A 23,888-nucleotide genomic window follows, 5' to 3' on the forward strand; every position below is an offset into this window, starting at 1 on the left:
AGACCACAGGCTCACGTCCCCCAGCGCCCCCGCTGCTTGCCTGGACATCTGCCCCCAAAGACTTCCTGTCACAGGACGACTTGAAAAATACAAGTGGACACAAGGAGACTCCTGGGTGAGACGTACTGAAACCACACATTAAAAAGCATGCAGCTTTATTCTCGAATTCATACTTACTGACTATATGACTTCATTTTCAGTCTCTTAACTAAGAACAAAAAGTCTTAAATATGAATGTAATACAGATACGTCTTTATCTTAATGTCTATTATGTTAAAATTTGGGGTGAGTTCAGAAGAAAATGTTTCTGAAATTAGGGTAGTCACATCATTCTGGAAATTCTTTAAACAATTACATCAGTGTTTTATCACATGCAAACCTTTTCTCCCTGGTAACTGCCGAAGAGCACGTTCACGGGTCTCTCGCTACTGACGCTCCTTTTCCAAAGGCCCAGGTGCCCCCTCGCCCGCCGCAGCCATTCCCGGGCTGCTTCTGAACCTCTGCCAAGAAAACTCCCTGTCCGTCTGCTTCCTCGGGCCTGTGACTTCTCTAGGATGCCTTTTTAGCTTAGGGGAAGACGTTTTCCCGAGTTTCCTGAGAAGTGGTATTTAGCAGGTCAGTTTTTCCTTATTTTTGAGAACTTGCATGTCTGAAGATGTCTTAATTAGGCACATTGTTGATTTACGGTTAGCTAGGTATGAAATTCGACATCCCCTCGGCATTTGGAAGCTGCCGTTCCATTGTCTTCCAGCTCATGGCACCGCTGTTCAGTGACCCCATGCCAGTCAGTAGTCCATTCTTCCTGTGGGACCTGTTTTTCACCCTTGGAAACTCTTAGACTTTTCAGACTGTCTAACTCTTAGCTCATTCCTCAGAGTGCCCCCACCTTTTTACTAATCATGTGTCATCTGCAAACTAACAAAGAACTCCGGGTTCTCACTTGTAAAATGTGTAACCCAGCATCATGAAAACTGCACTTAAACAGAACCTTGTGAAACTGCTCCAGGATGAAACTGGCTTTTTTTTTTTTCATTTGAATAAAAACGTCACCAGCATTTGTGACCTTGTCTTCATCTGCTAAAGGAACTTCCAGTGAGCACCTAAGCCCAAACGGAACAGTCTTCTCCGGGTCCTTGCCCCCTGGACTCTCTCCAGCTTCGGGCTCCCTCCCCCGGCCTCCGAATTCTCTCCCCTTGGTCCACGGCGGCCCCTTCCTCGTCCTCTCCTCCTGCTGGACCTTCCCTCCTTGAGCCTGGTCCCCACGCATGGACATGCCTTTGGATTCTTTAATGATGCTCTCGGACATTCCGTGATACTCACATTGTGCAATGCCTCATTTAATTTTAGGATCGCAAACGTCACCATGGTAACTGCTACCTTCAGAATATGTATCTGGTCATAACCTGTTCACACACAGTCCCGTGTTTCCACCAAGCCCGTCCTCAGCACAGTGTACTAAGGAGAAAGCTGAACTGAAGTCTTGCAGGAGGTGTGGGCAAACTTTCTGTCAAGGGCCAAAGAGCAAATATTGCAGGGTGTGCCACGTATAATCTCTGTTGCAAATACTTCTGCTACCGTGGTGTAGGCACAGCACAGACAATGAGGGTGGCTGAGTTCCAATCAAACTTATTTATAAAACAGGCAGGAAGCCTTATTTCACCATGGGCTGTGGTTTGCCAATGCCTGGTCTACAGACTTGAGCTACGTCTTGAATTCTGCACTAAGTAGCTGTTCGACCTTAAGAGAATCATTTAATGACCTTGGCATGACAAAACTACTACATTAGAAATTATTTTTTTTGACTAGAATTTCTGTCTTCTCACCTGCTAACTTCTGGGCCTACTATGTGCCTATTCATTTTTGAGACCCAGCTCAAATGCCACCTCTTGGGTGAAGCCTTCCTTCCTCAAGCATCCAAGATGATGCATTAATACCCTTGGGACCTACATTATACTCGTACTCAGTGCCTACCCCTGGTCAGAACCGGCTACACCTTCTTCTACTCCCACTCCTACATTTAGAGTCCATGAAGGTGCTCCTTGTGCCGTTACAATTGTGTTCTACATGTCTTTCTTCATACCTCGATTCTTAAATTTTTTTTTTATTTTTGGGGGGAGGTAGTTAATTTTGTTTGTTTATTTGTTCATTCACTAATTCATTCATGGAGGGACTGGGGACTGAACCCAGGACCTTGCGCACACTAAGCACACACTCTACCACTGAGCTACACCCTCCCCCTGTTCCCATTACTTCTCACAGGGCTCATTCTAACATTTCTGCTAGCATGATCCTTAACAAATTTTTTCCAGTAAAACTCATTTTCCCTTTAACTTTTATTGGTTTGCGATTATGCAACCTGACGCCCTTGACTCTAACATACGGCGTGCCTGGAGCATGAGGGGAGAGCTGATTCCTGCGGGAGATGGAGAGTCTCTTTGTGACACTCCAGTCATTATATACATTAAGTTTTATAGCCGAGAATTGGTTTACAATTAAGTGATAGTATTTAATTGGAAGGAGCTCTTTTTAAAAACCAAGTATTCTGTCTATAGAAGGAAAATATTTATATTTATATTTTGGGGAAAAAACCCATCCACTCGGGCCTTCTGTATTGTAAATGCATCTCAACATTTTGGGTAGCCTTTGGCTTTTGGAAATGAATGGTATTATTCAATTCAGCATTTTTTAAAAGGTAAGGATTTTTTTTTCATTTGTAATCAAAAGTGTACAGATGGCTGTTAATTTAGTGTCTGTGTTCTCCACTCTTCCTGCACAATACAAATTCCTATTCACACTCCAAGCTGTGTTCCTAAAATCCATTTTGTTCCTAAATGCCCATTGTCCTGCAACAGGTCTTTAATCCTGTTCTGGAATAATCTTTTAATTTTCCGTTTGATTTAGCCTTTCACATATTTTGTCTTTTAAAAAATAGATTATAAGCCCTACGTATGAAATACAATTATTTTATTAATGTTTATATTCTCACACGACCTGGTGTAGTTCTGCCCATTACACAGGTATTTGTTCCTTTCTCATCATTGTCGATGAGTGAAAATTACAATGAGCAACGCTGAACACATCTCCGCGGGCCCTGTTCCACAGGCTAACCAAGCAAACGTTTCTTAATTTTAGATTATTAACGTGAAAGCTTTGGAGTAATACTCATTATTTTCTTTGAGGAAAAGTCAGTGAATGAAACATGCATGTAATTAATCTCCTCTCCGCATCTAAGCCCTACGTAAATGCATCCACCTAAAGCATCTGGCTTTATTTTACACCTTACAAAACTCAACCCTCCTTTACAAATATCTCTGTAGTAATTGAGGTTCAGGATAAATACCACATCCCACAACTCGCCTTCTCTGGAGAGAGCTCACCAGAAAAATCATTACGGCTATTACTGATTTTTGTAATTCTTTAAAAACTAAACTACTAAGACTTTGTATATGAATTTCAAATAGAAACACAAAAGCAGACAGTAAGTTTCATAGGAAACTTATCAGACGTAACATGGTAAAAAACTAAAAATCTCAAACATAGCAACCAGCAAAACAATGAAAACTGTGACTCAAACTTTGTCCACCAGCTCCACCCCATGGCATTGTGAGAATTTACAGTTTATATTCAAGGGGAAAAGAATCTAACCAAATATTTAAAAATACTTATTCATGGTGAATTGAATGTCTCCTGGCAAAAAAGAAACTGTTGGAAGTAGTAAGAAACAACATTTATGAATAATGAATGTAGCCTCTTTATCTTGTTCTAAGTTTAAGAGGTTATAAGAATATAGTATTTTCACCCCCCCCAGGAAAACAGATGTTAAGGTAAACTAACTTTGAGTTTTAAACCTAAACTTCTGCAGGCTGCTTTGTGATATTACTTTACTGTTTACAATGTTGGATGTAAGTTTGTGGTTTGTTTTCTTTTATCCAGTATCCATCCTATGCAACAGTCTTGTATCTCCATGCAAATCACATCATTTCAAAAATACCGGAAGACAGAAAAACATAGTCACCCCTTTATAAATATACGAAGGCTTTTTAAACATTAAACAAATTATTTCTTCAGTTTAACTTTCTGATCTCCTGCCACACTTTGATCTGTGTCCTGAAGTTGGAGCACAGATGTATAATTTTAAAAAATAAATTTTGCAGAACTACTGCTGTGCATCACAGAGTCTGAAGCGGACCAGCTTACGTGAGAGGAGAGGACTCGGGAGGGACTTCGGGCACCATTACGGGGAGAAGGAGCTGGGTGGCAACGGCGGGAGAGGGAAGGGTGGGCACTCGGACCTGAGTCCTGGGGTCTTCTAAGGGTCTTGGGTCTGGTCTACAAATGCTGCCACCGGACGCGCTGAGCTCAGGTGCCGGCCCCGAGCTAATCACCTGCACCAGGGGCCAGTTAGCCGCTTTTGCTCACAAGCTGGGCAGCACGCAGACCCTGGGCAGCCACTGAGGGTCTGTACCCCCTGGGTGCTGTACATACAAACAGCAACAAGAAGAAGGATGGTTCAAAAGGCGGGGGAACTATTTAAGGTGGGGCATCACCTCCAAGCCCATCTTCTCGAGATGTATCACTAAGTCAGCTAGCTATGGACTGTGTTATTAGCCAGGTAATTAAATACTTCCAGCCCAACAGGTGTAGGTCCAAATCCTACTTACAGACTTTACACCCCCGCTGTACACGTGGGAGAATTATAGACGTCTCTCTCCCAGTGTGAGCTGGGTCGTCTTTCTGCCGGCAGATGCGTAGGAGCACCAGCTAAGTGAAGGAGACCATGAAGCACGGGGCGCATCCCACGAGGTGTGGAAGGAGGTTACGAGAACTCTGATAACACTCTGGACTGAAGGACTTTTTCACAGCTGCCCCCAGAAAGACGGTACCTGTTGCCAACAGTTAGCTGGCAGGCGATGGTGGCTCACTGGGACCGCGACGCTGGAGTAGTGTCTGCAGGCAGGGACCCACCGCTGATGTGGGATTAGAGCTGACGCACAAGCACGTGGGCACTTTTTAAATGTCTTTTGACTCCTGAGGGCAACTTTTCAATAGCAAAATAATTACCCCTGCCACTTGCTGAGCACTTATGCGTGTCAGTCCCACCTCCGCTCTACGCGCACCGTAAGGTCTGTTAGTCCGTGCCTGGACTACGACCCAGTGAGGTAAGCGTTATTACTATTACCCGCTTATACAGCGAGACACCAAGAAATGGGTCCCAAGATCACACACCTAGGAATGAGTTAAATCCAGTCCGTCTCCTTTGGAGCCCACCCAAAGACACATTTCCCTATAAAAGCATGTTTCAGGTTTATACTAGGAGATAAATCATCCTTTTCTCAAACTTACTAAAACAGTAGGGAGAGTGTAGAGACTCAAGGGCAACAGAATTCAAGTTGCAGGAGCAGACTCTGGGCATGTGAAAGTGTCAGACTCTGGGCATGTGAAGTGAGAATTTCTCACACTCAGGAGTCCCAGTCTCAGGGGTGGAGGCATAAGCTGGGAGTTCAGGATTTGCAGATATTCATCACTTACATAAAACAGATAAGCAACAAGGTCCCACTGTAGAGCACAGGGGACTGTGTTCGCTTAATACCTTGTCATAACCTGCAATGAAAAAGAACATGAAAGGGAACACACGTGTATACGCATGTCCGAATCACTGTGCTGTGCACCAGAAACTAACACAACACTGTAAGCCGACTGTCCTTCAATTAAAAAAAAAGACTCCCAGCCTCCTAGCTAGCTGACGGCAGTAGGTGCAGAACCCACCCAAAGAGCTGCACGGAAACCACCTCCAGTCACGGCCGGTGCCGTTCATCCGATAGTAACAGCGGTCCTGCAGCGAACGCCAACCGCGAGTCAGACGGCTTTCCTACGTGGTCTTATGTAGTCTCGCCAGTGCTGTCAGGTGGGTGTTACCCGTCTCTCTTTGCAGGTGAAGACGGGGGAGTGCAAGTCCCGGGTCCTGCAAAGCTGGCTTTCAGGAGGGGGTTCATTTTGTTTCAGTTTTGAGGCTGATCCTTTTCCCATTACAACACACGACACCTCTCGAACATTGTTACCTCCTTGTGTTTACTCTCGTCTCCCCGGAGGCGCAGCGAGCTGCAGGCCACCTCCGTCCCTGGGAGGGCTGTTATCCATGGGTGCTGTGGGCGCCGTGGTTGACTTCGCTAAGCTGTACTTTGGCGGACACCCTTTACGTCGCCCAAATCACAACACAGGTGTTACGTGCTCCGGCAATGAGTGGTTTTCCGGTGAAGAATCCTATAAGCAATGGATAATAATCTCTGCAGAATCACACGACCATTTCTTCCCACTTTCCCAATCAGAAACATCCCTCCAGCAACATTCTGTGCCACCAAACCAGGAACAGAGTGACATTCCCAGAATGCACTTCAGATATGAGCAGCATAATCATCAGGTCATTAAGTCGGTGGAGAACTCTGAGTCAGTGAGAGTGTGTCTGTGTGTGCACACGTGTGCAGGCATGTCATAGGTTCACAAGCGTTCCAGCGGTTCTTTGAGAATCTTTGACTTTGCTACTTTGTAAAGATTTCTGTGTCCTCTGTGCCAAGGCATTTGTATTTCTGTCTTGAACCAAAGTTAATTACTGACCCGCACACGGTCTTGCCAGAGATCCAGGCACTTAATCACTTCCCATTATCTGCCTTCAGTATCCTTCCTCCTACCTGAATTGGCTCAACCATTTCCAGACATTACGACACTCGCGCAATTTTTCATTTTCTCTGATGACATCATTCGGTCACCAACTTTGTGATCTTCATACTTCACCTAAGTTTTCTGCTTTTGGAGAAGCATTTCAGTGTAGAAGGACCTTAATTTTTTCCAGCTTAAGATTTAACTCTTGCTGTACCTTACATTTTTATTTAACAAAGTGTTTGATTTCTATTTACAACATATTAAAACATCAGTCCTTGAAGCAACTTTGAAGGCGTCCCCTCCCCCCATCCTATTGCGTGTGTTCCAGCATGCGAGCTCCGCGCCAGCTTTTAGCCCTCTTTTTGGACAGTAATAACTGTCCCATAACAGAAGGTGCCGTACAGATACAGCGTGCTGCGAACTACACTGCATCTCCTCCCAGACGGTACCACGTCCCTCATCTGGAAAGACTCATTTTACACCAGTTTTGAAGTCTTCTAATGATCCAAATGCACATTCCTTTCAAGACCCCCAACCTGTTAGAAAAATGTTCAACTCAACGATTCTCCAGACAGGTTCCTCAACCCACCACAGTCCTCGTTCTACTAAGGGTGTTATCTTATCTGAGAATTACATTTAAAATAGGTTGAGATGATCTTTCTTAAACAAACTTTGTGAGCTAGTACTTAATACATTACGATATTTGGGCATTAACTCACTATTTCCCTAGGCTGTGTTTTGAAGTATTTTTCCTGATACGTGAAGCAGCATCATGGGGTTTTTTTTTCTATTTAAGGAGGACTCTAGCACCCATTCTTTGTGAATCCTGTGGATAAACAGTTGGTTAATATTTTGAGGCAATGCTTTCCCATAAAGGGACATAAAAAAATGTGAAGAATAGAGAACTACATAAAAAACAAATTTCTTCTGTAGAGCACAGGGAACTATATTCAGTATCTTTTAATAAACTTTGATGAAAAAGAATGTGAAAATGAATATATGTATGTATATGCATGACTGGGACATGGTGCTGTACACCAGAAACTGACACATTGTAACTGACTGTTCTTCTGTTAAAGAACAGACAACTCTGTAGAGGAAGCAGTGTGCACGTGCACACAAGGAGCAGGGAAAGGGTAGACAAGCACAACACTCACTAAAAGCTACAGAGTCCAAGTAGGAGACAAGAGTAATAAACTAAACACTGTAGATACCATAAAAAAGTAAAGTAAGGTTTGATGGGAAATCTCCTCCCCACCATGTCTGTAAATAATTGCTATAATGTTACCTAAGGAAAACTTTAGTTCAGAGTTGCAGAAAGTGGGTTCCATTGCATTTCAAATTTTATCATTTAGTTGCTAAAATATTAGAGCCTTAGAGACAAGAGACAGCAGGGGAAATTGGTGCCAGATTCATGAACAGAATACAATTTTGAGCAGAATTCACCTAAGCCTGGGGAGCTGGAGTTAGAGATCTCCAGTCTACACTCTGACTTCAACCCCCACCGTGCTGCCCCTCCCCGGGCTCCAGTGTGTGAGGCGGAGGCTGGTTCCTGCACGTTCCCTCAGGACTACACCCCAGAGGCTCAGAAAGCTGTTTTCCAAGAACTGACTTTGGCACAAAATTCCAGGAACAAATAACCGCCCACAAGACTTATTTATTGTTCTGCTTTCAAGAAGCAGAGATCTTTCTTAGAACTCAGCACGTTCTGGGCATCACAATTCACATGCATTCAGACAAAATTCACGGTTTTTGCCAGTCTGCCGGGAAAGGTCTGGTTCAAACTCTTCTGAATTCTCCAAACTGGCTTAGTCAAAGCCAAGCTGCACACGTACTCCTCCCGCTAAGCAGCTGGAATCTGCAGCATCTTTTTATCCGCCTCCCCAACCTTCTCAAGCTTTCTCTTGCCTCCTTTTAAAAATCAAACTTCCTTTCCTTTCACTCAGTCTTCCTTTCCTCAGCAGGCACACTGATACTCCTGACCCCTAGTAACCCATTCAGCACACCTACGAACTGCTTATCCACGACGTCCTTACGAAGTGATTCAGGATAATCAGATAAACAGTGTCGCAACCAGAATGAATAGTTGGTACTGCCCGACATCCTACCTTTCTGAGATCGTACCGATTCATTTTCCTCTCAATGTTATTTCTTTGTTCCGTCTGTAATGTTACCATGAAACCAAATCTACACTCTAAATGAAGTCTGATTTTCATGTTTTGTGAATTTCATCAAAGCTAAGTATGTACACATACGCTTCCCTAATTTTTATAAATCAGAACTAATTTGGAAAAAATGGGAAATAATTTAAATGATGAAAGAGTTCAGTAAAATCAATACATTATTATCCGCAGATAACAACAATTAAATTTTGGAAAAACAATCTCATGATTCCCTCTATATATTTATTCATGCCCAAATAAGCACAGGGGCACTTGATGATGTAACTGTTAACTAATAAATTAATCATTTTTACAACTAATGAAATGGATAACTGTGCATGATAAAATAAGTGAAGACAAAATGATAGAAAACATTGTTCTCAATGACTGCGTAATACCTTTTGGACGTGCTATGAATTCTTTGTCTATCCCTTTGGAAACACTTCTATGATTCTAGACTGTTATAATATTATATCGCCATTTTTGTACTTGGATCCAAACCAGATCTCTGATCATGATCTTGGATTTGAGATACGGAATTGTAGGTTTAAAGTTAAAAACATTTCAAAGCCTTTGGAGTACAAAAGCCAATGTGTTTCTAGAAAGGTTTTATCAAATTTATCCATCACAGTAACTCCATACCTCCTGACCATAAATTAGCCATATCTTAATTTTTTATTTTATAGTTCATAGTTAATGAATCTAATTCGTGTCTGTTTATTACAAATCTGTTGCCCATTTTATTTGATTTTATACTGGCTTGCCATTTGTGTGAAATTTTTAAACTGACCTTTAGCTGATTTTTATTAGGGCTTTAATTTAGATATTGTGTGTTTATTTACAAAAACCTACTCTGTATTACAACAATTAATACGTTGTCTGGCTTTTATACAGCAAATTGTTTTCTTAGCACTAATAATTTTAATCTTTTGACTTCAGAGTGTTAAATGGAATGTATTATTTTCCTCTGTGACATCAATTCTCTTTAATATATTGATAATCTGGTGTTTTACTTTGTGTTTTTGTTTATGATGTGAAATGAGAACAAAAAACTGAGTTTCTCCAAGCGACTGGATGCTCTCCCCAGTGTCGTTAACCCAGCTGCCCCTCCCGCCGCGGCGCGCAGCGTTCTCCCGAGCCCGCACATGCGCACACCACACACACACACACACACACACACACACACACACACAGCCGTGCTGCCGTTCCGCCTGTCAAAGCCGGCAACTGAACCAGATGCTGAACTTTAAGCATAAGTTTGTATCTGATAAGGTTTGACTCCCCACATTCTTCTTCTTCCTTATTCTCCCCATTTATTCCAATTCTTTTCTAAATGATACTTCCTAACTTTTATTAAGCCCTGGCTCCCAGCATCTTCACAAAACTTACTGCCTTTATCCTACGGCCGATAGTTGTACTGACCCTTTAAGACTTCACGTTAATTTGGGAAGAATTAATATCTTGAACATAATTCATTTACTCATTCAAGATCACGGCATGTTTCTTTCGTCCTTAAAATTCACTTTTGAGTTTCTGAGTAAGTTTTCTGGTTTTTCATGTATGTTTACCATAATTCTTTCTAGGAACATTCTTAGTAAAAATTTTTGGATTTTACTTTTTCTGATTGTTCTACTTTTTAATTATCTGTCACAATCTTCTCCCATCTCTGTACCATCAAACTTACAGATGATATATAAGAACACTTTCAGTTGTATGCTAGCATTCATTCACTGTGCTAAGCACTCATATTTAATTTTAGGTTTCACCCGACTGATTCTCGTGCATTCATTAATTATGCAATCACGCAATTTCAAGCAATGGCAAAGTTGTCTACTTTGCACAGCTTATCTCCTTTTTGTATTTCATGCCTTACTTGTTGTGTTGACCAAAACGCCCAGAACAACGTTGATTAGTTGTATGACACGTTTATAAATATATACACCAACAGAAATTCTGCCTGTATCTCATCATTATGCTTGCTTTGCTGTTTTTCTGAGGTAGACTTACTGTTGAAACAGTTTCTTCTTTGTCTTTTTTTCTGGTACATATCTATTCTGAAATCCATAATGGACTTTGTATTCCCATGGTATAACCTATTTGGTCACAGTGAATAATCCTTCCAATTTATAACTATATTGAACTTGACAATATTTTGCTTAGGTTAATTTTTAATCTCTCATGGAGAAGCAATATAGGAGAATGATTTAAACCTGCACTTTGAACTCAGAAGACGCACACTCCAGCCCTACAGTGTACTAGCTATGTGTTCACGAGGTAGGCTATTTAAACCATGTGACCGTTTGTTTCTTTATCTGAAAAATAAGGAAATATTACCTATTTCATTGGATTTCTTAGTAATTAGTACTATCAGTGATTAGAATGTTGTACACCTTTAAATAACATTTGGTGGAAGTGAGGTTTATCCATGCCTTTTCTTTTAAAGAAGTATCATCATGTGGAGTTTTTTCTTATGGTTTATATGTATAATTAATTTAAATAATTTTATTGAATTTCTACATTTTTAGACTTAGTCATTCTCTAGAATAAACTGTGTCTCTTGGGATGCTCTGCTTCTGAACATTAGGGAAAATGCATTTCTAAATCCTGACTCTGGAAACTTTAGTAGAGATGAATTTTAAAAACTTGCTTCAGTTTTCATTGACTGAAAAAAAAAGTCCATTTCAACAAAATCTTTACTGTCTAGCATACAGTAAGAATACACACATTTATAAAATTATTTTTGCCTGGGTAATTGTCTCTAATCATCACTGAGCTTGCATTTGTCTCTAAGGAACTTTCCAGCAGCTTGTCCACTTAATTTTGAGAGCTCCTTCTTTATAAAAAGGAAAGTATTCTTTCAAGCACTAATGTTTTATTGCGTTTATTTCTCTTCTAGCTTACCACAAAAAAAAAACTGTTAGAAATAATCGATGAATTTAGTAAAGTTGCAGGATTCAAAATCAACATATAGGACTGAGTTACATTTCTATACACTAACAGCCAACTATCTGAAAAACAAATAAAGAACATTTCCCATTCACAACAGTATCAAAGACAATAAAACACTCGGAAACCCATTTAGCCAAGAAGCCGAAGAGCCTGACGCTGCAAACTGCGAGACTTTGACGAAAGGAATTAAAGGCGCAAACAAGTGGAAAAGAGGGCTCACGGTCCTGGACTGGCTGCGCTGACATGACGACGCCCTCACTACCCACGCCGTCGACAGCGTCAGCGCCGTCCTACCGAAACTCCAAGGGCGTTTGGCACAAACGGAGAAAAGCCAGTCCCAACATTTTTGCAGCGGAACACAGAGCCTGAGCGGCCGCGGCCGTCCGAGAAAGCAGCGCGGAGCTGCAGGCAGCGCACCTCCCGCCCCCAGACGGCGCTGCGCGGCCACCGCCACCGAAGCGGCATCGCGCCGTGCAGCCATTCACCTGCGGTTTGTTGACTGATTTTGTATTTTGGTATGAAACTTCTCGCACATTTTATTAGACTTATACTTTCAATCAACATAAAAGGATCTCATTTTGCCACTTAGTGCACGGTTTAAATGAATAAATTGACCTTTTAATTTCCATTTTTGTATCTGTTCTTTCCTTATATTAGGTCGTATGGAACGTCTTCTTGACTTCCGTTTTACCAGTGACTTTGACGATTTTCATCTTCTTTTCAAGTTCATTTTTAAAAATGTGTTTGAAATAAATGTTTTCCATTTACCAAATTTAAAATTAAAATCTACCTAATCCCCCATGTGAGACAGACAATGTGACACAGCTTAATTTATCTTCTTTTTAAAATTCATAATCTTAAGACATAAAACTTGAGATTTTTATATTGATATTATCTTTCCTGAATTACCCCCTTTCTATATGCGTTTATCATCTTTATCAAGACTGGTTAATAAATTTGTATTCTAATTATTCCATATATATTTATCTTTTTTCTTTTCATCCATATACATCTCACTATGTAACTTTAAAAGATAAAATTCTTAATCATAACTACATAAGGACAGGCAAATGCAAGAAAAACTACTTTTATACAATGTAATAAACAAACCTAATCAGTGTTCACATTTCAAATTATATCATACATGTCATCGTTACAATGAAATTTATAAAAGTTTACTGATTGGAATACAGTTGAATAGAAAAAAAAAGAGACCCACTGGCATTGGGGGGATTGAAATATTGAAAGACCTTTTTCAATTTAACATCTAACACAGCTAAATTAAGTGTGAATTTAAAGAAGGTATGAAAATGACAAATAATTCATTTCCAAGATGTACTAGGTAGTTTTTGATATTTTGTGGTATTTCAAGAGAAATAAAAGAATCATTCCAGCTGCCTAGGTCAAAACCAAAGTTTGGATTTGGTTTGTTTACTCGAATTCAGTTTCTTTCCTCAACACTCCACTGGGCTATGTTCTGTTCAGTCGTGCTCAACTCTCACCTTCCCTCCCTTCCTTTACCTTTAGATTCTCCTCACCCATTTCCCTCACCACGTCTCTGACAACCACCAATTTATTCTCTGTATCTATGAGATTGTTTTTTTTAAATTTTTTTAGCTTCTACATATATAGAGAGATTATAAGGTATTTGTCTTTTCTCTGTCTGACTTATTTCACTTAGCATAATGCCCTGGAGGTCCATCCATTGTTGGCAAAAATGGCAAGATGCCTTTCTTTTTTTATGGCTGAGTAGTGTTCCTGTGTGTGTGTGTGTGTGTCTGTGTGTGTGGCGTGGTCTTGGGAGCACCAGATGAGCTATCACAGAGCCACGGAGCATCAAAAGCTGAGGCACAAGGGACAACAGCCTTGACCTGGTGGATAAGGGTTCAATCTAGCCTCCTACATATAAAGAAGGAGCCAACCAGAGAACAAGAGGGAAGAACCTACGGACTACAAAGGGTCTTCAGGGCAGTGCAGGTGATCCGTGTGATCCTGCAACACTGGGTACGTGTCAGTGCACCTTTGTCCACACCCACCCAATGTGCTACACCAACAGTGAGTCCAGCGTTCTCTATCAGCTCTGGGTGATGGTGACACGTCCGTGTGGGGTCATCGGTTGCTGCCATGATACCAGCTGATGGGGGATGTTGATAATGGGGGAGATTATGCATGTGGGGGGCCTTATATGGAACATCTCTGCCCTTCCCTTCAATTTTGCTGTGAAACTAAAACTGCTCTAAGAATACAGCTAATTTGAAAACAAAATGAAACAAACCAGAAAAGCAAACTGGTTTGTACAGAGACCCCCCTCTAGAAAGGTGGGGAGTCAGAGGCATCGGGTATCTGTGGAGGCGGAGGGGAAGGCATGGGTGCTGTGAGGATGGGTGCTGTGCGCGGGGAAGCATCCTGCCCAGAGGTCCTCACGGAGGCAGGAGCCCAGGCCTCCTCCTGTGAAGCTGAGCCAGGACCCTGCAGAGGGGCCGACGGGGTCGGGGAAGGCGGTGCCAGGCAAGGGCAGGGACCAGTGGGTGAAGGGACAGCCTAGACACTGAGTGGCCCCACCAGCTTCCCTTCAGCCCCTCGGTCAGTCCTCCCCCTGTCGGTGGCAACACAGCCACAGATCTCCACAGGGAGATGGAAGGCGTCCACATTAAAAGGTAGGAGCCCAGGGAATCCCCAGGACAAGGGTGACGGGAACGTGCAGGACGCACATGGCACCGCAGGACAGTTCCAGCAGGAGGACACGCCTCCAGGAGGGGCATTGGTCGTGGACTCCTAGGGCACACAATATTAACACCAAACTGACGGGAATGCCATGGTCCCTGCTGGGGGAGAACTCACTCACAGGTACTTAGAAAAGCAATCAAAGTTTTTCAAGGCATGACCAATTCTAAGAAAATAACAGCCAAAGCAGGGTGACATATACTCAGAATATATCACATGCTCATCCATGAACAAGTCTCACCCAATCACACATTTAAACCACCGATGCAGCCCCAAAGCATCACGAATTAAGCAGGGAGACTGGAGGTAGAGCCTGCGTGTGTGCTTGTGTGTGGACTGCACGTGTGTTTGGGGTGCTAGCCAAGAGGGTGACTAAGCACAGGGGAAAGTAAAAACCACAACTGAGTAATTAAGAAATATTCATTTAAGCCAATTTATTTAAAACATGAAAATAAAGCCGCTCAAACCCTGGAATTGGTCGCCCCTGAAGGGTAGGTGCGCGGGTGCAGTGGAAGAGTTCGTCCTGAAGCCAGACCTCATTAAATCCATCTTGCTATGGAGCATCTTAGCCAAGCTGTGGAAGACGCCTAGACGTCTAACATTTCAGTTTTCTCATGCTTCAGTGGTGATTGTCACAGCTCACTCGCAGAGCTGCTGTGACAGTGACTCGCAATCACGCGTCCCGCAGGCTGCAGCTCCATCAGTGCACACTCAGTAACGTCAGTTTCCCTCTTCAGAACATTGGTAAGTGGCAGAGTGGCTTCAGTGGAAAACCTAAATGGTTTATGTATCCTGATGAATTAATTCATGGAAAGGGACCAGAGAAGAAACTGAGTGATGTAACATGGCAAATACACTGCAAAGTCAACGGCAAAACTGTACCGTGAACGTGTGTCAATACACGGAAACGACACATAAACACACCCACTAACTCTGCCAAAACCGTGCTTCCAGGTCCAACACGGCCTCAGACTTTAACTGAGAGCTTAATGCCTGGACAGCCTCCCTCCCTGCGCTGGTGCCGAAGCCGGAGCAGCCCTCAGACGCCCGAGGACTATCAAAAGCAGCCTCAGAAATAAAGAAAACAGAAGAACCAGAATCAGAACACAGATTTTTTTTAAACCAAGACCTGTTCTTACAAAGTTGAGTTTCCCTGCTTCACAAGTTTGATTCCAAGCTGGCCCCTCCAGCCCCCGAGCTATTTCAGGATTCAAAGAGGGTCCTGTGCACGAAGGAAACACATAGTTCTACTGGAATAAAAAAAAAGTCAACATTCCTTAAAGATGTCTCTTATCAATTACAACTCAAGTGTCGATTACAAAGAGAAACAATTTCCCATTCAAGGCTGCCTAAATCCGGTTGAGTTTAGCGTATTCATCGAATCTAAGTTAACTCTCCAGAGGTCTTGAGCACAGTGTGCCGGCATCGCCTCCACCAGCCCCCACCCCCAGTGCTGAAAAGAACGTACATGATCCGGGACAATACACAATGGAACAAGTGGGGTGACAGGAACAAATGGCTATTGTGATGGGAGCAGAGAGGTTCCTGATCCCAGCTAAGGGTCCAGGAAGGAGGCAGCCAACGATGGACGCCAACAAGAGAGCATTGTCCCCCCAGAAAACTGTGCTTTGTGTGTGAGGAGGAAAATCAAAAGCATTGTAGAAATTGCTCTGATTTCCCATAACACAAATGTTATAAAACCAAGAACAGCTGAATGAGAGGGTGGCTCCTGCAGTAGACAGGGCTGGACGATGCAGCCTAGTCCTGCTCAGCAGTTCATTAACTCGACACGCAGTTCTTATCATCCTTGTGCTGGGACTCTGACACTGACAGCCCCCACACTCTTCTTAGGGCATTCTACTTGGCTGGAATCTCTGAGTGAGTGGGGCAGTTCGATCATTTTTAGCCAAGACTGGGAAGGGACACATCAGAAAAGTCTCTCATTCGTCCAGTGTAGTTGTAGTCAGCATCCTTCCGAGTTGGTGATCAGCTGTGACAACGACCTGGGGTTGGGCACTGCAGGAATGGGTGTTTTCACAGGTGTGCGGGTGGGTGGGGCGGGGGCTGGGGAGGGGCGGGAGAGGGGAGGTGGGAAGAGGCAGCGTCTTCCTGTTGCTTTCTCGACCTACATAGATTTCCCTTTTGGGACTGAACGAGGACGCGTAACTTCTACTCTGACAGCTGCGCAAAACAGCACCTGTTCTGTGCTGCAGGTGAGAAGATCTCTGCACGGGAATAAACAGAGGTACGCGCCGGCAGGGCACGTGTCTGTATTTATGCACATCCAAGTTAAAGGGGCCTTTCCACAGCCAATGAGAACATCTTCTAGGTACGACCCTCATGTGCCTAAGAACACGCTCACTATCACACACACGCTTCACTTCCTCTATGAAGTAGGCAGGAGAGGAACTCACTTTTCCCAAATCTGTGTACCACCACTAATGTGGATATAATATGAGCCTCCCCCAAATCTCCAGAATAAAAGCAAATCTCCTGGAAATGCAAAGGGAATGCTTCCCGCTAGCTCTATAATTTTTCATGTTCTGGCCCAAAGAAGTTAAGTTGATTAGAGCATTTAACGATATGGCCCTAGCTTTGTCTGTTGTTGGCCAAAAGTGAATGTTTCAAACTGGTTTGGGCTGGCCACCTGGACGTGAAACTCACCACCCACACCCTGGATGCCCCCACCCTGGACGTCGTGGGAGGGGAACCGCCAGGTCTCCCATCACAAGGGCAGGGAGTTCGCGTCTTCCCGCAGCCTCCACCTGCTGGTACTTCCCACGAGCAAGACAGTGCCTGGCCACACAGCGATGTCGAAACTGAGGCGACCCCACAGCTCTCCCCCAACAAATGAAAACAAAAGAAAGCAAACCCACACCACTGAGTGCCCTGAAGCTCGGCAAAGCATTTCATTTGTGAACAGACACCTTCTCAGGGTCACAGGCATAGTGAACAATCTTGTCGTTACTGGGGCAAGGGGATGGGGAGGGATAAACTGGGAGTTCAAGATCTGTGAATATCAACTGGGACATATAGAAGAGATAAACAGCAAGGCCCTACTGTGTAGCACAGGGAACTACATTCAGTATGTTGTAGTGACCTATAATGAAAAAGAATATGAAGAGGAATAGATGTGTGTCCATGCATGACTGAGGCATGACGCTGCATGCCAGAAATAACTGACACACTGTAAACTGACTATACTTCAATTTTAAAAAAAGGCTGAATATTTCTATTCCCTGTATAAGAGAAAAAGGAAAAATGTCCATTTATCCTGAGGAAAAGCAAGTAGGCAGACTTGGTCAGTGTAGCTGAACCAGTGTCTGATGCCGGGTCCCCTGGGACCCCAGGGTGCAGGCGGCAGTGGAACCCCATCTCTACAGGACACTGTTCCATGTTCCCACTGCCCCCACTGCTGTCTCTCCCAGAACAAGAGCAGACTGAGGCAGAAGAGGTTCTGAGAGTCCATCTAATTTGCCCACTTACTGTATTCACAGTTCCCTGCAAGAACCATGGGACTTTGATCAGGTTGAAATTCACTTTGACCCAGTACGTACATCATGGCTTCTTGCACTTGGGGTGGACATGTGGATCACTTACTTAACTTTGTTCCCAAGTGTTTAAGAAGCTATTCATGCAGGTCAGTGACCTCAGTCCTCCAAGAAGCCCTGGGGAACCTCTGAAGCATGTTCTAAAAGTTTTGGAAATATTGCCCTTTCTGAAGGTACCACTTTAATTTTCATTCTAGTGTTTTGACCAGCTGTGTGGCTGCCAGGGAGATCCTGACAGGAATGATGACTCATTACTCACTCGACGATCCTAGGAATTAATTGAAGTCCCTGAAGCGCACTTCTCTTCTGAGTAAAACATGATTGACAAAAGGCACTTTCTTGTCTCGTGAACATCACGTGAGATGGGACAGGCAAAACGCTACCCCAGCACCCTGCCTGCCCCAGATGAGCTCGTTAATAAAGCTCAGTCCTACTATGACTACAGAAAGAAAAGAGAAAGAGAAACAGCCTGTGAGCTGCTAGTTGGCGAGTTAAGGCTAGAGAGGGTGCGTGCAGGGGCTTGGATTCGGAGGTCATGTAACCGAGGACACGGGTCGCGGCTCCGCAGCAGGAGCGCTGGAGGCACAGAGGGAGGTGGGACCCGACAGGGAAACGTTCTGCAGGCACACTGGAGGGCTTGATAATGTGCTGGACAGATGGACAAAGGCGGGGGAAGTAAGAGGTGACCCCAAGGTTTCTGAGCCGGAGTAAGCAAGGCGACGATTCTGCCATTAAACAGAAGCTAAAGCTCCGTAGTTTCTTCTCACGTTGGATTCTGATGAATGAGAGTGGGAAACGGAAACAAACTCGGGAAGACTCTACAATCAAACGCTCTTTGCTTCAAAGCAGAGATGGGTTCAACGACTATCTGTTGCATGAACGAACAAATCCAGGGTCATCACTAAACACCTCTCGTTGGCTCCTTTGTAGATTTTGTCCTAATTCTCACGTGCAAGCTTAGTCTAAGAGAGTCTGAAGAAGGAGGTCTTCTAACCCAAAAGACGGAACTCCTTAAACCTGGGCGAGCAAGAAGGCAGGCATTCTGTGCCTTCTGACACTTTTGAGAAAATCCGAATGTGGACTGTATGTCAGATAACACAAAGGAATGACTCTTAGTCTTTTTTAATGTCAGAAAATACCTACAATTTTTGGTGGTGCAAACTTAAGGTCTGTACTTGCTCTTTGAAATTATTTGGCAACAGAGAAAGAAAGAGAAAAGGGTGAAGAAAATGTGAACAAAATGTTGGTGACTGTTGAGTCCGGGTGGTGAGCTTATGCTGGTCTTTCCTTTCCTTTTTTTTTTTTTTTGGTATAAAAAGAAAAGAAGTGAGAAGTATAAAGACCAAAGATCAAGGTATTTGAGCAGTGGAACCAAATAGCTGAAAAATGTACATGTATGACTGGAACACTGTGCTGTGCACCAGAAACTGACACAGTATAACTGACTGTACTGCAACAAAAATATATTAATTAATTAAAATAAAATAACATAAAATAAAACAAAGATCTATGATTGCCATGGGATTCTGTTTTTATAACAGCTACAGTGAGTCAGAAATAAATGTATTTCACCTGGAAGTTATTCTTTAATTTAAATGAATGAATAAACTCATGGAAATTTACCTGTGATAAAACAGAACTCCAAAACCTCTGCCTCCTGGTTTTTCTGGATGAAGAATATGAAAATAAACTGAAATGGAAACAGTTAGGAGCTGTGGCTCCAGTTAGGAGAGAGTCCCTGGGTTGGCCCCAGGTCCTCTGATCCTACCATTCTGGGAGTATAAAAAGCATCTAATTAATTTGATTGCCTTGAAATATTTGCTTTATTGCCAATCATAAAACCAGATGAGGAATGAGATGGAACAACACTGGCATGACCCAGAATACTTGGGATTTTTCCGTCAGGTGGGGAACAAAGGATTTATTTCTCTACCTAGAGACGATGAGATTAATTTCCCCGTCTCCCCATTAGAGGCTGTGTATCTTTCTCCATCCTCCCCCGCTTCTTACCATTTCAGCTCCTCTATCACTAAACTTGTCACAGGTTCCCTGCCCAGCCTTCAAAGCCATTTTCACATTCAGAGATAAAGGGCCTCATGCCCCATCCGAGCTAGGATGGCCACAGCCACCCTGCCGTGATGACACGAGCTCGTGATAAACATCCTGGCACAAAAAGCTATTTTTTAGAGGTGGGACCACACCGTGAGCCACATTTTGTTGCTCTATCTGACAGTTAAAGGATCTGTCCGCCCACTGAAAGGCCCCAGAGACGAGAGACCGACTTCTCCAAGTTGCTGACACCCTGGGACGGCACAAAGAACCGGTCCGAACCTGGGTGCCCTCGGCTCCGCACAGGCCAAGTTCAGCCCAGCCATCCATCAAGGCGCTGGAATGTGCCGCAGGAAAACGCCCACATTCTGCCAAGGGAAGAGCAGAGCGGGGTCACTGACTCTTCCCGGGACGAAGGGAGCTCTTCCACATCAAAAGGGCGCGGCCGCCTCCACCAGGCCTGCGCTGTGTAATGGGTAGATTTTCACCAAGTGCCCAGAAGACAAATGATGCATTTACGGAGCTTCTCCCCCTCGCAGCCAGAGTTTACGTTAAACCCACTTAGCTGTCTGGAGCGCAGCCTGCGGATTACCTGTTTGTATGAATCAAGTACATTACCTGGTCACGTGACAGGGGAGCCGGGGGGAGGGGGAGATTTTTGTAAGATTGGTTTTGCTTTGAAGGGCTCTTCAGCGATTTCTGAAGCTGCACAAAGACTTCTATACATTCTGGGCCCCACGAGGAGAAAGGATTAAAAGTGAACAATGTACCAAGGACAGGAGTGCGTCTTGTCTTTCCAGCGGTGTGATTAGTGTGTCCTCATTAAGCTGCCAGGTTTAACGTCAGCCACTGGTTATTGCAAAAAGTCATGACGCGCATAAAAGGCCTATCTCTGAGTCTTCACGAGCCCGGGAGCCGCGCGTCCAGCGGAATTCAGAGATAAGGCCTCATCAGGTAAAGTGAAACTCCTCTTTTGAAGTAAAACTGAAAGGCCCTAAAAGTCAGGTCTTGAAGACAGCATTTTGAGGACAGGAATCTTAAATGTTAACAAAGTTGAACTGAAATATCTAAAATGATTAATTGGCCCAACGAGCATGGAGGTGAAAGCTTTTTGGTTCCAAAAATCCATTTTGAGTCCAAGAAGGAATTCTTTCCACACCACCCTGAGTGAAGTCTTAGTTTCAGCCTCAGAGGTTTGCTTTTTTTATATCTGTAATCTCAGCCACGACTCAGGGCAGGTGGTGGTGTAAGAGGAACACGGGAGGGTACCAGAGAAGTTCTTCTCCAGCCTCGGTTCTGATGCCCAGGACCACATCACACACCCAGTCGTGTTACTAACGCTCTCTAATGTCAAAAGTTGATGGTAAATGTGTCGAGGATTTACCACACAGCTTCTTTTTTCAGGACCAAATAAGATAAATGCATGTGGAAATGGTTTGGGAAAAAAAAATCTGAAATACTGTGATGAACTCACCCTTGGGTTAATTTTAGAACAGATCTCACTGATATGGAATGTAAATTTAATCTAAAAGCTTGTTCTCTATTCTATTTCCAATTTCCATCTCTTTAACAAAGAAACCCCTGGACTATGAACTGCAGAATAGAAGAGAAAGGTGGATTTTTCATGACTTTCTGCCCTGGATTCCAATCATTTGATATGTAAGGCCTCAATTGGAGGCAATTTATCATTGAGACCAAAAGCCCATCTCTGGCCAAGATAGGAAGCTTTTAAATAATTTAAGTTTAAAATTCAGGCCTCAATTTCAAATTGACAAAGACTGAGGGGTTATTGTCACCTGCAAAATAAGTGGGTTTTTTTCCCCTAGAGCTTGATACATGCTCTAATTTAAGAAAACTGAATCCTTCTAAACACATACTTCTTTAAAAAGCAAATTCTTAGCTATTTATCCACATCACAAAAGGTTTACTGACTTTGACCCAGCTCTGATCACCCAAAGTGTAGTTATTTTTAGCAGCTTTACTAGACATAATCGTACACACCATAAAGTTTACTCATTTAAATGCACAACTTAAAGGGGGTTCATATATTTTAAAATCTGTGCAACCATCACCACAATCTAACCTTAGAATATTTTCATCATCTCAAAAAGTAACCACGTACCCATTATCATTCACCCTCCATTCTCCTTAACCCCAGCCTTAGGCCACAATTAATCCACTTTCTGTCTCCAAAGATTTGCCCGTTCTGGACCCTTCATGAAAATGAGTTCATACAATACATGGTCTTTTTTGACTGGCTTCTCTCACTGAGCAGAATGTCTGAGTTGCATTCACGTGACAGCCTGTGTCAGCTCGCCACTCCTTTCCGTACCAAATAATATTCCATTCTGTGGACACATCATGCTTTGTTTATCCATCTTTCATCAGCCGATGGACACCTTAGTCATGAGGGAAGTTCAAATCAAAACCACCAGGAGATAACACGTCCTCTTCACCGGATGGTTCTATTAAAAAGACAGACAATAGCAGGTTTGGGAAGATGTGGAAAAACTGGAAGCCTTCCACTCAGCTGGCAGGAATGTAAAATTGCACAGCTCCTTTATAAAGCAGTTTGATAGTTCCTCAAAATTTTAAACTATTGAGCTGTCATATGACCCAATTCCACTCCTCGGCAGATGCTCGAGAGAAATGACACAGGTGCGTGACTGCGTGTGGCAACATCAGGGGTAATGAGCACCGTTTATTTTATGCACTGTTTTCACAATCATGTTTCAAACACAAAAGCTGACATTTCTAAATTCTATGCAAATTCTCTACCCTCCCGTGTAGCCGAACCTGTGTAGGGGAAGCTTTGGAGGGGGGTACAGTGCTAAACCTTGCCCGGGAGCTCTCTGTCTGCCGAGAGCAAGGTTCTGCTCTTGTTTGCTTTGTTTTGATTCTAGGTCTCATCCAGGAAGCATCACTAAAGTGAATTTTCTTCCAAGCTCCTTAAAGAGCCCCCTTGAGCCACCATCAAGCAGGATGACTTTATTAAGGATGAACCGGGTCAATGAGGATTCATCATCATCATCATCATTCCTCTCACTTTGCTGGTTGAGTATTTTGTCGTTGGTTAACCGGACGCAGACTCTTCATCTTCAGAGCGTCTGCTCCTTACTCTTACTGCTCTATTAGGTCACCAGGTCAGCAGCCTTTAGAGACATCGGAGCTGTCTAAACGGTGTTTCGTCTCTTTGCCTGTCTCCCCTGAGTTCCTTCAGCTGTGGCTGCCCCATCTTTGCAGGTGTGTTACCCCAGCCAGGTGACACGCTTTTTAAGGACGGTCATTTTAATGACTGTGCTTTCTTCTTTTTACCTCAGAGCTGGGGGCTCCGGCATCAGGGAGAAAGGGGAGGACTAACCGTGCAGGGATGTAAGCAGCTCTGCATCGCTGGGGTGACTGGAGAAATGAGTACGTGAGGAGCGTGTGGGGAAATAGTTTTATTCGTCCTTTTCACCTGAAGTCTACGCCAGTCCTATCGGACCAGCCAGTCCCCAATACTTTCAAATTTAGTGAAGCTTTTTATTTTCAAACAAGACTATCTTGGAGGTTTGGGATGTACAACGTGCTCCGCACCCCGCTGGGGAAGTCGCACACGACCCGAGAAAGTGTCTTGGGCCCTCCCCGAGCCGAGCCTCGGGCCGGGCACCCAGCCGCTTCTCCGCGGACGCTGCACAAACTAACGACCCGGCAGCGAAGATCGTGGGGGACAGGACAGATCCTGCGCGTCTTCAGATCAGAAGGAGGATGAAGGGGCTGGATCTGAGCTCCAGGACCACCTCTCTGACCCCAGGGT

Source organism: Vicugna pacos, chromosome 14 (genome assembly GCF_048564905.1).
Source record: "Vicugna pacos chromosome 14, VicPac4, whole genome shotgun sequence".
Taxonomy (NCBI): Eukaryota; Metazoa; Chordata; class Mammalia; order Artiodactyla; family Camelidae; genus Vicugna; species Vicugna pacos.